At 45.5% G+C, this 18,204-nt stretch overlaps 2 long non-coding RNA genes across 2 annotated transcripts; both read left to right on the top strand.

The window, feature by feature from the left end:
* Positions 1 to 1,508: 1,508 nt before the first annotated feature.
* On the top strand, positions 1,509 to 5,783 carry LOC107322104. The gene is made up of 3 exons (XR_001558810.2): positions 1,509 to 1,978; positions 4,915 to 5,035; positions 5,571 to 5,783. It is a non-coding gene; the product is annotated as an uncharacterized LOC107322104 (long non-coding RNA).
* Positions 5,784 to 13,087: 7,304 nt separating this feature from the next.
* LOC107322103 lies at positions 13,088 to 17,906 on the top strand. The gene is made up of 3 exons (XR_001558809.1): positions 13,088 to 13,146; positions 17,015 to 17,186; positions 17,281 to 17,906. It is a non-coding gene; the product is annotated as an uncharacterized LOC107322103 (long non-coding RNA).
* The last annotated feature ends 298 nt before the right edge of the window (positions 17,907 to 18,204 follow it).

The following is an 18,204-nucleotide window of genomic DNA, read 5'->3' as shown; positions in this document are numbered from 1 at the left end:
CATGGAGAGGGTGAGGTGGTGAGAAGGGAACACTTGGTGCTGGAAAAGAGTGATGAGGGGGTCTAAAATCCTCAGTCTTCCTACAAGCTTATGCAAGGTGCAGAAGGAGAAAGCATGCCTTCCCCAAGTAGCTCCCACTCTGTGGCTTCCCTGCCCTGTGCTTCCCTTTGGGGTGCATGTGCCTGTTCTTTGTGCTGGAAGATTCAGCATCCCCTCTCTCTTCTAGGATACAACTTAATATCCCGATGCCTTCCTCAGCTGCGTGGCACAGCTCAGACTTCATTTGTGTTATCCAACCCTGCTGCAAAAGGCTCCCATGAAGCAATCTTGTAGAAGAGCAGAAATACAGAGGGTGAATAATAACACTTCTACCTGTGAGCAAACAGCCCTGCCTCGATACCCTCTGTAATGAAGTCTGTTAGTAAACTTCATTCACTATAAAGGCCTTACCTGACAGTGTGACAATAAAGGTGAACTCCCCATGCTGTATGTCCGGTTGCTAATACTGGAATGAGTTCAGCTGTCGTCATTTAAAAACAAAACCTTTGGTGTTTGTTTGTTTGTTTGAAGTTTGGAGGTGTGTTTAGAAGGGTTTATTTTGTTGTTGTTTTCTTTTTTCCTTCACATTGTAACATTAATTTATGGCTGAGTTTCATTCAGTCCTGTATTCAGAAGTGCAGTACAGGTATTAGTGATGCATTCTCTGTAACACGGTACTGTAGAGTAGCCCGTTTGTTTAAAATAATGATAAAAAAATAATAATAATAATTAAAAAAAAAAAAAGAAAAAAAAATCCCCACAAAAAAAATGATTAAAAAATGTAAATGGAGTATTTTTGTGCTCTGTACAAACACAAATTAATTTTACACAGAGAAAGATGTTTCTAGGAAAACGAAGCTCTGATAATTCATACTATTTGTATGAACAAATAAAAACTCTATTTTACCAAGCGATGGGCGAAGCTGCATTCATTTGGGTTGAGGGGGCTCCCCAGCTGGGCATTGCTGGTGCCATGTAAAGGAGCCATGTTTGGGAGCTGGAGGCATCCTTGGGTTCGGTTTTGCTCTGTCTCATCATGTGGGCAGGTCTGACCCATCCAATGCATCTCATACAAATGTGATTTGGGGGATGAAGAGCCAAGGCTTGACCTCAGCCCCACCACAAGACTTGGGTGCTCACATTGGATGGATGGATGGTGGCCATCCTCCTGTGCTGGGATGCTGGAGGATGGATTTGTTCCTTCCAGGCTGGTAGTGGTGGGGGAAGCTTTGCAGTCATTGTGCTGATGCTGGTCCAAACCTCTAGGGCCAGCGGTTGCTGCTGTTCCTACACACTCAGCACTTTAAGACATAAAAATTCATTTTCATTAAGTTCAGAGGAGTCCCAGGCCAGTGCTATAGAAAGCAGCTCCTAAAGAGCAGCGCAGATTTATGTAACAGAGCAATTGCCACTTAACTAAACTGAATTAAAATAATTTAATTTTTCTTAGCAAGTCTTTGCATCCGGTGCAGAATAATTGATGGAATCTCTCAGATTGCCCATTTTTCAGAGACATGGAATAAGTCAGAATTACGCACAGGGTGCAATGAGGCGATTGAAGAGGAATTTGACCCGTAAGCCTCCAGCTTGTCAGGATTTTAATCAGCTGCTCCCAACCTCAGGCAACGCTAAGACTATAGGTGAGTCATTTTTAAGATGAATAATAAGTGTAGATTTTACTTCAAAAGTCCCATATACTTCTTGAGTGTTGCTTCAGGTTGTGCTGAGAGCTGACCTCAGGTGGAGGAGCTGAGAAGCTCATTACATCATTTCCACCTCACCTGGGTCCTTTTCAAAGCCAGGTGCTCCTGAATGGTAAAAGAGTTCTGGGATCAAGTTCTGAAGGTAGGAGGAAACCTGAAGTCTTCTGGTGGCTCTGGGGACCTCTCTAGAAGGAGTGAAGCTCTTGAAGAGCTGGAATGATGTGATGAGAAACAAGGTGAGGCTCAAAGACTGGTGCTAATGATGGTGGTTATCAGGGTGGGTTTACTTTTGTCTCACATGGGCAAGGTGCAAAAGTCAGGTGTGGAGCTTGTAGAGATGAGTCTGCTTTAACAAAAGCACTGATGAGGTCAGTGTGGACTTCTTGGGGAGCTTGATGTTGTTGGGTTTGGGACCGAAATGATCTGTTTGAGGTAACCCTGAAGACTGAGATGCTTTTTACTTTGGCCTGGCTTCAAGGAGAGATCACTGCTATGAGTGTTTTCTCTGGGTTTGGTGTGCATTGTGTACCTCCCATCCCCAGCTGTTGGTGGCTCTGGTTCCCAAGCCACCAGGGAACCACAACAGGGCTTGCTTTGCTTCTCTTCCTCAATTACCTGTGTTTTTCTTCCCCTTCAAAGAAAAATCTCAATTAGCCACTAGATCTGAATTAATAGCTTTAAATAAAGCTCTTCTTTATTATCCTCCAATTTATCTCTGTGGTTAAGAATCACAGTGTTAACTCTTTTCTTAATGCACGTATTCAAAAAGGTAATAACAATAAATTAGTAATAAATCCTTCAGCTGTTTCTATGGGGGACAAGTGTTCAGCACCTTGTTTAATGGCCTCTTTATTGGAGGGAGGAATCCCTGTGTTGAACATTAGTTTTGGTACCTTTGGCTGGGATAAAACTTCACATCCACAGTGAGTTTGCAGAGCTTTGGGCCAACCAAGATTCCCCAACATGAGGGTGATGTAACTTCATTAAGAGGGGCATTGCAGATCATTGCAGGGTGCTGTGCACTAATTCAACTGGTGTTGAAGGTGGAATAGCTTGGTGAGAAGAGTTTAGAGACAGGGACATCAACCAACCTATTTGCTGCTGCAGTCCTCTGTGACTCCTAGATCCCAACTTCTGCTTCCACAAATGGGATTTAAATAGGATTGCTGAAGTCAGCCACTATCGCTGTAATGATTCAGCTCAGAACTGAAGAGCATCCTTGAGGAATATTTGCAACTGTTTATACAGTCAGCTATAATTGTGAGGCTTAATTCGTGCTCATTGAAGTCTTCTGAGGTGCTTGATGAGAAGCACTGCAGCAGCACAAAGTATTTCTGGTTATTCAGGCTGCTCACAGCAATGGAGCTATTGCCATTTGTCTTGGCTTGATTTCTTCCCATCCCACCAGGAGCTGCTGGGAGGACACCAGTACCAGCTGTCCTCAGAACCAACTCAGAGCCGGCTCTTGGTTACTTGCCATGCCCTGGTAACAACGAAAACCCCGAACAAAAGAATCAAGTTTTAAAGTAATATGATCAAAAATCTCTTGGCAGGGAAGATGCAACTGGCTGCTTTGACATGTAGGTTATTTAGCTGGGAATTTATGTGTCAAAAGCTTAAAAGCTTCACTGAAGCAAATTTAAGAAAGCGCCATGTATCCAACTAATTAAGTCATGTCAGCCAAATATAATTTATTTCTCACCATCGCTCATGTCTACAGCAGAATTATCTCATTTTTGATTTCTAATGACTTTCTCTCTCATTAATCTGACCATGAATTATTTTTTATATAAGTCTTTGGCATCGAAGCAAAGAATTTTCTTTTTAATAAGAGCAGCATCCCTGGGTAATTCTGTGGTGTGTGTGGGAGGAGGCAGGGAGCCCACTGGGGCTTTGGGGCAGGGCTGTAGCTTTCTCCCAGCCATCCTGGTGGGCTTTACCCCACGTCTTCCTCATAACCTCGGCTTGGCCCTACTCCCTTAGACCTATTCTTCTGGTACAAAGTTGGGTTTTGGCTTTTGAAGGTATTTTCCTGCGCTTTGCAGGTAATTTTATCAAGTGCCTTTCAAGCAACAATTCTGACTCTTCTGTTTCCCAAAGCATCCTGGCTCTTCTCATGGATGCAAGCTGATGCCAAGGCTTTAAATTTGCTCCCTCCACCTGTTGTGTGTAACTTTGTCCCAAGCATGTGTGTCTTAATTATTGGAAGTGTCACTCTGGTTTACTGCTTTTGTTCACATCTTTATACCTGTGTGTGGGTGTGTATATACACGTACATACACTATAAGGATTTGTTATCTGAAGAGTAGCTCATTTCCCAGTCCCTAGAGTTCCCATACAGAACTTAGTTTGGATGACACATACAGTTTGCAGCCAGCATCCCAACTCTGACCCCATACAGCTCCCAGAACCAGGGAGCTCTCTGTTCTGCTGCTTACAGGTGAGCAGTGCTGAATCTGGAGTTTAAAGGTTTGTGTTCTCCGTGTCCATCTGAGCCCTTTTTCTGGCAAAGGCAGATTGAACATAACTTAAAATGATGAGTAAATACTCCTTCTGAAACTTCCAGTCTCAGTTGCAGATTGAAGAAACTCAGCTAATCCAGAAAGACAGACGTCCAAGTCTTCGATGCTTTCCATACATTGGCCTGAACCCTCTAATAAACCCCTTTGTTTCCAACCTGTGCAAAAGCAGAGCAACCCACGGTTACTGAGAGCAACCTGGTGTGGGAGGAATTGTGGTTAACAGCCAGCCTGGGCTGCTGCGGGGTGACTGGGTTGGCAGCTGCCCCAGGCAGGCAGCAAGCAGTGCTCCAGTAGTGTGGGCACAGCCCCAGCTGGCAGGGATCCTCCACCTTCAAAGAGTGAGCTGGGGAGGAAGCTGAAGGCAATACCAGATGGCAGAAGGATGATAGGGAAAATGGTGAGGTAGGAGTGTAAAGGGATGCTGCAGATATTGTCTTTCTGTGCCCTTCACATGGGCTGCAGTTGCTTAGAGGTATTTATGTCCAATGATTCTGAAACTGAGTGGGTCGTGCCCGCTTAGGCAATGCATAGGCAGGGTTGTCTAGGCAGAGCTCTTGAAGCTCTCATCAGGACTGAAATAGTGCTTCTGAGTGCCTTCTGATAAGAGAAGTCGCCAACAGCTCAGCGTTTCTCTACTGCTTCACCAACAGCCTTCAAGTGGAATTACAGCTGGTGTGGATTTACCACGATCTTCCCATCCATGTTCTCCTGGATAATCAACCAGTCTCCGATGCTGAATTCCCAAAGCTGGGCTCAAGAAGGAGCAGGAAGGTGAGTGAGCAGATTCATCATGCTCACATGGCTTCAGACCATAAGGCAGGTGGACACTGGTGTATGACATTTAACTGCAAAACTGAAAAGGCCCCAGGCAGCCCAATCTGCACTTTTTGTGGTAGGCTTGAGGCAACTTGAGGCCATTTCCTCTTATTCTATCACTGTTGCCTGGGTAGATGCTGACCAAGAGGAGGTGGAGCTGTTCTACCCAGTGCTACCAGATTGCTCTTGGCTTTCTTAAATCAAGAAAACACTGGAAAAAGTGAATTGAAGCCAACTACAAATGCAACTTTGTTAAGGGAAATACCTGGGCAGGCGGTACTTTCCTGCTGCTCCATCCCACCCTGTGGTACTGGTGGGATTTGATTTATTCCACATCCCTGGCCTGGCCAGAGAGGTTGTACAGAAACACAGCTGGCTGTCAGGCCTTAGGAAATGCATGTGCCATATGTGGGGCTAACATCACCCAGCCCTGGGGGGGATAGAGCACGAGGATCTCGTTACACTTCCTCTCTGTGTGTTTGTTTTACAGTGCTTTGTTTGGGAGCGCACTTGGAAACTCAGCTGTTGTGCTGGAAAACATTCAGTATTTGTGTATCAACAGTGTATAACTGCCTCCAGACAGCCAGAAGGATGCAATTCGTGCAGTGGGATGGGGTGATGCTCAGGCTTTGTATGGGACCTGTCCAAGCAATTGGTTTGGGACACAAGGATGGGAGCGGTAGTGGAAGGAGAGCACATCTATGTGCTGCCTGTGCAGAGCCCAGGAAGAGCCCCCACTGAAAGGAACAAGCTCTTGGTCCACATGCAGCTCTGCAGAGATGAAGCCAGCAGTCCTTGCTGGAGTCTACACAGGTGATCAAGCCCAGAAGCCACTGCAGATGGAGAAAACCAAGTTGAGAAGCTGCAACACTTCCAAGGACTTGACTTTCTCAAGGAAGGAGAGTGGTGGGAGACTTTGGTTTTCTGGGTGTCACTTGGCATTGCATGGGCACTTTGCAAAGACTTCAAGCACTTTTATTTTCCCCCCAGTTCTGTTCAATCTTATTTTCAAAAGCAGCTCGGGCACTTGGTATTCCCTATGGAAAGCCAATGGAAACCAGGTTCCTGTGGCCTGCGTCTGTCTTGAAGATATCAATCACTTTGCTCACACTGACACTTGGGGTAATTAGACAGCTAATTGGGATGTGATCTTCAGAACAGATCACTTCTGCATGTGTTACCTCAGACATTTAAACTCCAGGTGCTTGATTTGTTTCTCCGATTCCTCCCAAGTCCATGACCCTATTAGGAGGTCACCTATAAAGAGGAAACAAATCCTGCCTTTTGGGAGGTCTGGTTTTTGTTCCTTGGTTGTTTGGATATTTTTGGCAAGCTGCTGACCTTGCCTGCAAGTCTCTGGTTTGTTTCTATCCCCAAAGCAGAGCTCTTGGCATTGCCTTCACTTATGCTGATGACATTCTGGAGCAGTGCTTGGCTATTACAGCTCAATGCATGTGCATCTCCTTTGCTATTCACCACCTTCACTCTCCTATTTAAAAGAGTAAATAATGACATGTCCTGGGAATAAACAATGAGTTCAGGAAGAGCTTGTAAGCTGGGAAAGATTGACTAATTCTTGGCAAAGGCAGGTTGGTACGGCTGTGTTGGCTTCAAGGGAACTGTATTGATTAATGCTAGTGACATGAACGGCCCCGCTCCTCCAGATGTGCTGATGAATGCTTGCAGATAACAAATCCTGTCTGGAAATCTAAAGGAGTTCATGAATGTTTGTGGTATAAAGATACTAGAGATGGTGTTATGTGGGTGGCTGTGCAGGCAAGGCTCAGTGCAGGGCAGTGAGCAGGCTCACTCCTATTGGCAAGGCATTGAATGAAGGCTGGAGGGAGAGGGAGCTGGACCCAGCTGCGGGCAGAGCTGTTGCAGCCACTGCTGAAGGTGAGTTTATCAAGTGAGCAATCAGAGCTTGCTGCTCCCTGTTGTGTGTGTGTGACATAAACATCTATTATCTTCATTTGTAATATTTCTCCGTGGCTCACCTCAGGGCAGATACTTCAGAGAGCTCAATTACAGGCAGTTAGTTGCTTGACAACACTTGGCAGCTGCTAGCAGAGTGCAGGCGCTGTGTCCCTGTCAGGCAGCAGATCGCTGTTTATTAACGTACTGTCATCAAGCAGTGCATTGAGTCACCTGAGAAACTGCTGCATCCCTCAAGGGGGTGGAAAAGGATGGAAGGGATGCAACCTTGAGGCTGTTGGTTGGTACAGGAGGTCTCCAGCCACACAGAGACCCACTGGGATGGAAGAGTAGCGTCTCAGTGTAATGCTCAGTCCTTGCCCCCAGAAAGCCCACCATTCATTTCAGCATTACAGCAGACAGAAATCCTACTTGAGGATGGAAACTCTGCCCTGCTGAGAGCTCAGAAGCCTGGCCCCTGTGCCAGAGCCACCAGCTGAAGAAGCCCTTCTTGTGCCCAAGGGGACAGTCCCTGCTGTCCTACAGCTTGGTGCCTCCCCAGCTGATACGTGACCATGGGGAGGATCTGTGGGCTCCTAGCACCCCAGTGATACCTTTTGAAGCAGCTCAGTAACAAACTTCTGTTTTGCTGTTTGCTGCAATGAGTGTAGGAATGGGCTAAGAGTCTCCTGATAGTGATCTGGGATCTTTTCAAGTTTTATTTATTTAAAGAGACTTACATTCCCCTTCTAAAAGGCAGTGGAAGGGCTCTGTGTGGCCAAATGGCAGCTCCAGTGATCAATCAGTTCCTCGTAACGACCAACATCCTGCAGCGGTGAAGGGCCACGATCAATCATTACCCATTATTATTACATGATGAAATTCTAATTATGGGAGGGAAACACCACATTACACTTTCACATCCGTCATCCCAGAGCTGCATGGTCAGGTGGCAGCTTTCAGTCAAGCTCAGTAAGGAACTGAATTGAGGTCCATTAACCCCCAGCTAACAGGCTTACCTGGCTCAGCACAGGAAGGAACCACATGAACCAGGCAAGGAAAAGGTGTACAGTGCACCAGAACTCTTCTGAACAAATACCTTGAGTGTCCTTGTTGCTTAACGGGAGGCAGACCAAAGCATTGTGCACCAGCATATCCCCTAAGCAGCTCTTGTCCTTAATGAATGATCCTTGGATCTTTGCAAGGAGTTGTGTGTTTTTGTGTTGTTGTTTTTTTTTTCCCCCTGGCAATGCTAAATATATATGTATATATATTTTCTTTTAAATGAAAACAGCTCAAAGTTCTTGGCAGACCACAAAGCCTGAAAGAAAGGCAAGAACAATCCCCTAGAGTTTTGGTTGCTCTGAGATGAATTATTTTGCTAGAAACAGTCTGGAATTCAAAAGTGCCTCTTTTGATGGGCACGCTTAAGAGTTTGATTCTGTTTTGAAAATACCTGGGAGAAAAAAAATAGTGCCTTAAGAGACTATTGTTTATACTTGAGAAAAATGAGTGAAGCGTTTTGTAGCCACCCAAAGAAAGTTTGTGTTTATAATATTGGTGAGAAGCTTCCTCCTTCCTTTGGAGGAATTAAATACCTTGTCACATATGAGCCCTTTGTGGGGTGGTTGGATGGATTAGATGACCTCAAGGTCCCTTCTAGACTATCTTCTCTGACCCTTTGACATTAATCTCTGCTCTAATGGCTTGATCATCAATTATCTCTGAATAAAAGAAAATGTCACTGCGTAATACTTCCCTGACTGCATTTGTGTAGGCTGTTCACCAGCCCTCACTCCTGCAATGCAATTCAGGAAAAGGATCTGGTCCTCACTCTGATTTTGGTTCCCACTGTTTTGCTGCTCTACATTATTTTGAGCCTTGATATGCTGCTGAGCTACCCTTTTATTCTCTCTGGAGCACAGAGAGAATAAAATACCCATCATGTTTCCTTGCCTTATGCCTCCCCAGCGCATGGAATGAGTGCAAGTGCTTTGCTTTGGCCAGTAATGGGGGAATGGACCAAGTTGTATCCTTGTCCTGGGGGCCTTGTGAAGGAGACTCTGAATCACAACAGCCATAGGGCTGATTCCTCCTCTCAAGATAGATCCGACAAAGCAAACAACAGACTTAAAATCATAGAAACATTAGGGTTGGAAAAGATCATTAAGATCTGCTCTGGTTGCATCATACATGAGTAATTGCTCACTTCTCCCCTGGTCAGAAGATCCCAACCAACTCAATATCTCTCTCTTTTTAGGAAATTACAGTCCTCAGTTCTGCTTTTTCTCATGGGAAGTGTTCCCAACAACGGCAGAATCCATCCCTGCTCCCATGGGGTTACTTTTGTTTCCTTTCTGCAAGCTGTTGCTCTTATATTCGTGTTTGCACTGACTTCTTAGCTGCTTTTATGCTCTTTAAAATAGATACATATCTTTTTCCTGTCATTTCTCAAGTATTTCCTTCCATCTCCCGTGGGTGACAGGTCTTCAGCATAAAGGTGACAAAACTGGCTTAGAAACAGCTTAGAAATTATCCATAGGTAGCAGGGGAGCTTCTCCATTTCTTAAGCAGTTATTCTTAGTCAGACCTTGTTTATAAAAATGTTAGTACAGAGTTCACAATAACAGAACCCTAATCGACCTGGAGTGTGTATTAGATAAATAATACATGGGAATAAAGTATCAATGAGTGGTGTCTATAGCAGACATCTGTTTCCTTACTGGCCTGCAGCCATGCCTCTCTGGGCTGGGAGCTCATAAGTCAAGTGAGGTCAGGCGAGTTCAGCTCTGGATGAATACAAGTGTGTGGATGGCCATGCTGATGTGGGCTGTTGGATGAGCATCTTGGATTGGTCTTCACCAGTACCAGACACTGCAAGCAGAGGGGCAGGTCCCCAAGCTCCCAGGGAGAATCTTCTTGATATCCTAAACCTACAGACCAAAATTGGAGTTTGCCGCACGTGGATTATCAACAGCTTCTGTTTGCTGGAAGCTATGAGATACTCCCATATTTTTATGAGGTGCTGAATATCAGAAAGGTGCCAGAGTTGCTTCTTGGCAGGCCAAAAGCACAAACACCCCAACAAATGTCAATGGTGTTATTCCCAGGAAGGAAACAAAGGTATTGCAGCGTTTGGAAGGGTTTTACTAAAGAGCCAGGCAGAGGCATATTTTCACAGTGATAAAGTAGTTTCAGATGGAGCTACTTGATGGCAAGCGGATTTGTCTTTGGTGGGGAGAGGAGAGCAGCCTTTAAGATGACTGGATGTGGGCTCCAAGTCTGCCTGATTTGCAGGAGGGGACTTTGGTTTGGAGAGGTAGAGATGATGCAAAGGCCTTTCTTGAGATGAAGAAGCAATTTTCCAGTTGTAGTTCCCCATACATTTGTAGCCTCAGTTAATGCTTTCTGTGCCCTTAAAACGATGGAATCATCTATTGCAGGAGGCCGTAGCCATCAGTCCAAAATCCCTGCTCTGTGCATGCATTGAGCAGAACTGAAGACAACTTGAGATGTGAGAAGCAGTGTCTGGATTGCAGCTGGGTGAAAACAAATCTGATGTCCCAAACTAAACATCCTCCTTGGGCTTGGATTTTCCTCCTGCAGCTGCTTGGCATGGAGCTTTTCCTGGGCTGAGCAGAGTGTTTGTGCTGTTTAGCTGTGCCTCAAAGTGCTTTTCCTTTTGACATCTGTTCTCTGCCATTCCTGATCATCCTTAGTGCCACCAGCTCCTCAAAATGTAAGATTTCTTTCCCGTTGCAGATAGTCTCCCTTCTGGTTATCTCTCCCTCCCAGTCCTTTGACCTGCTCACACAGCAGCTAAGGCTGTTTCCAGCCTAATGCTTATATTTGGGACTATGGATAAAACACCTGGCATCAATATGCTCATCCTTGGAAGAGCCCTTTGGTTTCATGAAGAAATGCTCTTGTCGTGTCCAGCTACACTCAGTCTCTTGGCTTGTCCCAGCAGACAGGGAGATGTGGGAGATTGAACGAGGTCCCTCCAGCTTTTGGGTTTTTAGTGCTGCTTTCAGTGGATTAAGTGCAGCCTCGTTCCTGATGCATCGCTTGAGCTGAATAATATCTTGAGTGATTCTGAATCAAGCTTTGCTGTCATAAATGAGGGTATGATGGCAGGGAGGGGTTCTGTTTTTCTTTGAATTAGCTTCTACTTCTGAAGCCTCAATTACACTTGGGTCATGATTTCTAGAGTCCTTTCTTTCTTACAAGCATTAATGCTGGAAATGGAGTTAAATTAAAGAGTTGAGGGTTGCATACATAATTGTGTGAGCCCTTTGCTTGGGATGTGGAAGAAATGCCAAATGTGATGGATTTCATGATAAAAACTGAAGAAAATGGCAGTTCTGTGTGTTGACAGCTCCTGGAGTTGAGCAGAAGTTGTGTTGATGTTATCATCTGCTTAATTAGATGTTTTAAGCCCAACAGACTTCAATCTGGAGAAGTTATTGGCTGTGTGTAGTTTTAAGAGAGAGTTCATAAGTAGTATTTGGCCTCCGAGAAAGGCCAATTAGTCTAAATGACACTTTAGCCGAAATGACGGAATATGAGCAATTGCCAAGGCGACGGGTTGCTAATGGGGGCTCTCAGCTCGTGTCTGTCTGCTTTAAAGCTGTCAGAAATCCTGTCTCGAGACAAGCAGTTCCTTGTTTCTGCCTCCTTGGTGCACTGAAGGCAAACATCTGCTGCTCTTCGGTCTGCTCAGAGAGGTGTAAACGTGGAGATGGAGAAGTTTCAGAGCAAGCTCTGAGGGGCTGATGGAGGAGGGCTACCAAAGTTCCATCAAACCTTAGGTCTGTCCAGCAATGCCATGGTAAAAGCATCTTCTCCATGGTTCTCCATCTCCACCCAGTACCACACAGGTTAGGAGGCAGCACTAGGAGTCCCTATTGGGTATGGAGTCATCCTGCACCAAAGCGACTGGGCTCCTCAAGTGCCTAACCCTGATCACTTCTCAGTACAGGAGGTCAACATGAAGCACTTTCATGCATGGGAAGACCAAGATTAGAGCCTTTTATGGGAGAGGGACTAGTAGAGTTTGAGATAAATGGATGCTCCCTGTTGCTGAGATGGCCATCTCTGAAGTCTTGGAGGTACACATCTGGAGGTACACGCTGCAGAAGTGGAAGGATCATAATAAAAGAAACCTCAGGGCTGATTTCCCCTTCTTGTGGCCAAGAAGGCTCCACTGAGATCATAACTCAAGGGGCCACACCACTGAAGTGGCTGAAATAGAGGGATGTTCTCCAGAAGGGAAGGGCAGATATGGCCCAGGTGAGCCCTTTGTCTTCCTGTGCCATTGTGCTTAGCTGCAGCACCTTCCATTTCTTGCATTCAGGGCTAATCTTTCTATAAATTCATCTTAATTGTTAATGCAACACATCTGTTTGAAATCATGCAGGCTCAGAATAAGGGATTAGGGTAAGGTTTTGGTTGTATTTAAAGTCACTACTGTGTTTACTGTTTCTAATACTAAGGAGTTTAAATGAACAGAAAAGCTGTTTCAGGGCCTGGAGTCATCGGCTCTTTATTGAATTTAAGGTACAGCAGGGCTAATTAAGATTTAGGAGATTGTTCTGCACGGGGGAGTGCCCTTCTCATGCTTGTAGGGACACAAAACCCCTCAGGGTTGAGGTGTGCATGGGGCTGGGGTTCCCAGAATGTGTCCCAGCTCTGGCCCTGGCCAACAGTTGACCATGTCCATTGGACGACCACATCCAATCCCAGAAATGGGATTGGGTTTTCAGGCTGTTGCAGAATTTTCAGGGATCTTGCCTTTTATTCATGAAAAAGAGTTAAGCTTTAAGGTGGGCAACACAACCCAATTAAAACTGCATCTCTGAAATATTAAGGGTTGAGCCAGAAATAACATTATAGGGTCATGGGGTCTTAAATCCATGCTTAGCTCCTTTGGGAACTGTTGAGTCCCAGCCTGACTGATCACCTGGGGAAATGACCTGCTCAGCCCTGGGAGCACAGGTGAAGGCAATTTACCTGTGAGACAGGAAGGGATGGAGCCTGGCTGCACCTCTTAGACCTCATTTAAGGGCTTATTGCCACTGAGTAAGGTTCTCTTTCTGGAGTTCCTTCCTTGGTGAATCTCTCCCCTGTAAATATAGAATCTTCTGATACAGGTGAGCAATCTTCTTCCCTTTTTTTTATAGCACCTTTCTATTTTGGCAGTCCTTCCATCATCACACCTCTGTTGTAATGCCTTTCCCATCATATTGGTCTGTCCAGTTATTGCAGTAAGTGGAAGACTGGTGATGCTTCCAAAGGTGGCTGTGGTTTGCTGTCTGCAGAGGTGGGCCCAACTGTTTGGGGTTACGTGCCCAGGCCAAAGTTAATTACCTTGGAAAGAGACTTTGCTTGGGTGCAAGCACAGCACTGTTTGGCTTGTGTTCACATGCTATCTGAAATCATTTGTCAGCAATCTTCCATAATTAGATCTTGATTTAAGCTAATCATTATTTGCCTTGTTAACTCAAAGCGTGTCTTCGAATCCCCATTGAAGGTGATAGAATGCAAGTACGGCTGGAGGAAATACAAAATACTTCAGTGGCTTTGCAATAGGACTGAACTGAAATATTCAGTGTTGGGTTTATTTTTCCCCTATTTTGAACATTGACTGCTCTTTCCACTGTTGAAAACAGCCATCAATAGAGTATCATGAGCTCTCTCCAAGTATTTTGCCAAGCTATGGAATTAGTGAAAATTCCATTCTGGAAATGTGAAAGCAAAGTGTCCCACTATGCCAGAATGATTTAAAGCTGTTGCTGAGTGGTGACAAGGTGGCTTGGCTCCAGTTTTCTATCATGGTGACAAAAGGATTTAAAAGAAATTAAAGGAAAAAAAGGCAGAAATTCAGGAACAGAATCAGTTTTGCAAAGAAGAAGTCACTTAGATTCCACCAGGGCTGAGTTTGCAGCCTCGCTAATGTAATTAACATCTATTAAGCGAGTGTGTGCCCTGAGCAGCTTAATAGGAAAATCTAATAATGTTTCCTACTGGAATGTTCCCCGTTAAATTGTTGAAGTGCTTTCGTGTATGTTTGCTGTAGCTCGCCTTGTTTAATGGAAATGCTACACAAATTAGCATTAGGTGAGGTGGGATCCTTAATTTAATTTGATTTTACAGCCGGGGTGCCCAGTATTGCTCCTGCCAGCAGAGTGGGATTTGCTGGGATCGCCCCTATAATGGCTCTGTGCAGCTCTTGCCTGCCGAGCACGGGGAGCCCGGTTATTAGCTGAGCTGTAAATAGCATTAATGACGTCCTGGTGGAGCAATAGCCTGGCAGGATGGGCTCCATAAAAATAGGAATCCTGGGGCTGAGCAGGGTTTTGTTTTATTTTTGTAAGGCCGAGTAATAAAAGGAGAAAATGGAAAGCTTGTGCCTTTGTTTTTGTTTGGCCTGACGGGCGATGGGAGCGGAGGTGCAGATGTGTGGATAAAGCCCTGCTTGTTCTGCGGGTGCTGCTGCTGGGTTTGCTGACCTCACTTCCGGGTTTGCTGACCTCACTTCCGGGTTTCACTAGGGTTTTAGCCACGGTGTTTGAGGGAGCAGGGCCAATACCACCTCCTCTGCCTTCATCTCTATGCTGAGGGTGAAGGATATGCTCCCAGCCATGGGTGCACGTATCCATACAATGTCTGTGCTGTCCCTGCAGGGAGCAGAGCTGCAGGGTGTGATGTTCCTACCCACCCCAAAGTGAGATCCCAAAGAACAGGAGCTGATTCTCCTCCCTATAACCATGCAGCCTCCTTGGTCAGGGAGTTGGCTGGTCCACAGGGAAGGATGCTGGGGCTGGCACATGTGCTAATTCAGCTTTCTCCCTACAAAATCAGAGCAGCAAATGCTGAAGCTGCAGGAGGGAGATGCAGGGATTAGCTCAGGCTGGGCTCCTGCAGCAACGTGAGTTAAGCCTCAGCAGAATGTTAACTGGAAAGGCAAGGTTTCCTCCTCCTTTTGTTGTTTCTTTCCCATTGAGAAGAAGGGACTTGTGGGGAGAAGGCAATTTGTTTAGGAAATTGAGGAGGTGGTGCAGCATCCTGCAGTACATGTGCAAAGGGAAAGCTCTGCCTCTCTCCTCCAGCTGCTGCTTCCCCAAGAGGAAACTGCCAGGCCAGGGGTTCTTAAATTTTTCATTATATGGGCAAAGCAGCTTCCTTCCCTAGCAAAGATAATTTCTTCAGTGCAGGCTGATTAATTCTGTCCCACTCACCACCTCGTCCTTTGGGTCTCGCTGCTCTGAAGTCCCTTTTGCAGTGTTGGCCACTTTGCAGATGTACCTGAAGTCCAGGTTCCCTCTGGGAGCTGCTTCTGGGATACATCAGCCCGGTTGTGCCGCAGGAATGGCAAATTGCTCTGTGGAACAGCTCTGCTACCTTTAGAGCACAGATGTGTCCAGCCTGGACCCAAGCCCTCAGTCCAAAGCAGCCAGGCCTGATGTGTACTGAGGTTGGACTGGATGATCCTAGAGGTTCTTCCCAATCTTAATGATTCTGTGATTCTCTTAATGCAAAGGAAATAAAAATCAGTTGCCAATTCCTGTTACTGGAGCATCTCTAGGGTCTATGCTTGTTGCGTTGTTTCTTTTTTCTATGCTTTCGGAAGTTGCTCTGGCTCATTTCCATTCTAAATTAGAAGAACTGAGGCACAGCGGGTTGTACCTTGCACCTTGATTGTATAAGGAATAAATAACCCGAAGTTTTCTTCCTTCCAGCCCAGGTAGTGCAGGCTCTGGTCTGTTCCCCTTGCCGTGAGCCAAGCTCCCTGCAGTACAGTGTGTGTTGGGGGGGGTGCCCTCCCAGACAGCTAACTTGGTGATTTATCTGCTTGCTGGAAGGCCTTGCACACAGGCAGATCTGACAGTAATGGTGCTTGATAAAAATCCTTTCATTTGCCTGATTTGTTAATTGCTGTTAGCAGTTTAATGCCTGCAGTAAGCGTGTTTTTGTACTGTCAGCACAAACCACATGGCTACAATCAATGTAATGCTGGGTCCTCAGAAGCAGCAGGGGCAAGAGACAAAGCTATATTTCTCTTGGAGGATTTCATTCTTATTTGCTAACTCCAGATGCAGACAGGCTGGGGATCCCCTGGTCATGAAACCCCTTGGTCTGGGAGCACCATCAATGGAGACTTTGAAGGCCAGTGACCCCTGTCTTTCTCAGACCCATAGTGTTGCTATCTTGGGTCATTCATCTTGGTTAAACATGGTCACCTAAGTATTAAGGCCACTTATATCTTCTACAGCACTGTGTTGTCCTAGAGAAGGTGGTTGATAGTGCTGGTGGTGGACAGGGTTGGTGGCTCAAAGCAAAGTTTTATGGCAGTGTATGTGTACGTCATTGCTGGTGTCATCTGGGCATTCCTGTCCTTGTCATGCATCTTCTGCAGACATGACATGGCTGCAAAAACCTCGTCCCCACAGGGACCTCTGAGTCACTTCCAAAAATAGGGAGTTAGGAAAGTTGCTGCTCAAGAGGAAAATTACTAAAAGCTGTTGGCTGGGTTGGTGCATCCCAATCAGGGCACATAGTGTGGCTGGGGCTCAGCGAGGAGATGTTGGTTATTATTGCCTTGGTGCAGGTTGCAGTTGGATGTTCTAATGCAGGGTCTAAAAGCTGCCATGGTTGGAGTCCTCTTGTAATCTGGGGCAGTGAAATTAGATGTAGAGGAGTGAGATGGGAAGTGGAAAAGAGGAGACGAAGTGGAACATTCTGCCTGCTTTTATATCCAGCAAAGCCCCAGTCTGTGTGTGCTGTTTGAATCTGTCAGATGCCTTTGTCACAAAGACCTTTTTTTCCTGTAGGGACAGCATCTGGGTGATGCTGATACAAGCAGGAGTTTGGGATTTGTGAGGGGCTATCTGATTTGAATCAAATAAAGAACCACTCTGAAACCCTGCCCAAAACATAAATGAAGCCTGCAGCATGTTAACAAGATGAGAAAGTCTGTCCAATTCATTTAATCTGTTTCAGGCTCCTCTTTGCTTCCAGGTGTTCATCTGGCTCACAAGCCAAAACATCCTGGGAGAGGCTCTTGCAGCCATGTTTGCAGCCCATCAGATAAGGTTTGTGGCCCGGAGCAGGCATGCTGCTGCGAGGCTCCTGCTCTGGCTGGGCCAAGGACATCAGGCTGGGGCTTCAAGGCCAGATCCCAAGTGTGAAGGTAAAAATCTGAGTTGTGTCAACCAAATGCCTCACCATTTGGCATGCATTTCACCTCATAGATCTTCCTGAGACTTGCTTTGTTTTGCCAATAGACAATGCATAAGACAATGATGAAGTGTTCAACCCAAGGAGCAACCTCTGCCAGGGAGCCCTGTGGAACAGCCAAGAGGGAGCAGGGTGATGAGGATGGGCAAAGATGTTTTCTCAGTAGCCTGATGACACCAGAGCATGAGATGGTTGCTGCACATCCCAAGGGCTTCACTGTGCTGGATTGTCTGTGTCAACCCCAGGGACTCCTCAGTGCCACAGGAGCCTGTTTTTTCCTTCCATTGGAAATGCTTCACATTGACTTTCTGCTGTTTCTCTAACCCTTCTGGCACTATGAATACTTGCAATTTCTTTTTTCCCAAAGAGCTGAATCTAGTCACTTTTTTTCCTCCAGGCTTCTGGGGAAACGGAAAGGTACTTAACTTATGTTTTATTCATTGCAGTCACTATCTCTTGTTAATTTACTTACATTATTTACAGAATTTTAAAGTATTTTGTATGTCAGGCAGCATCCCAGGCCCTATAAAATGCTAATTTTCCAACTGTATCAGAGGTAAACATCTTTCCTGGGCCTCTAGGTGGACAAAGGGTCATCCCTATTCTTAATTCATTTTTCATGTTTCTATATATAAATGCAATAAAGCCTGCTTGAATGGCAGATCTCAAACAACCCACTTCTCTATGTGGTTAAATGTTATGGAGGTCTGTTGTGATTGAGTTACTGGTACAATCAAATTCATTCTTGATCTAGTGCCCTTAATTACTAAGGATGACCGAACCTTGCTTAAATACAGGAATAACTATCTTGGATCTTTGCGCTACATGGGAATGGAACAGAAGGTTCAGAAAGTTCACTTAACTTTCTGGAGGAAAAAAAAACCTGCTCTATTTTCACAGTTGTTTCTTTGCACTTCCTGATTTTGGTGAGAGAGGAAGTGGGAGAGGGAACCCAAACCCCAGAAGGCTCT

Source organism: Coturnix japonica, chromosome 18, assembly GCF_001577835.2.
Source record: "Coturnix japonica isolate 7356 chromosome 18, Coturnix japonica 2.1, whole genome shotgun sequence".
NCBI lineage: Eukaryota > Metazoa > Chordata > Aves > Galliformes > Phasianidae > Coturnix > Coturnix japonica.
The sequence above is the reverse complement of the archived record's forward strand: the minus strand, read 5'-3'. Positions and strand labels throughout refer to the sequence as shown.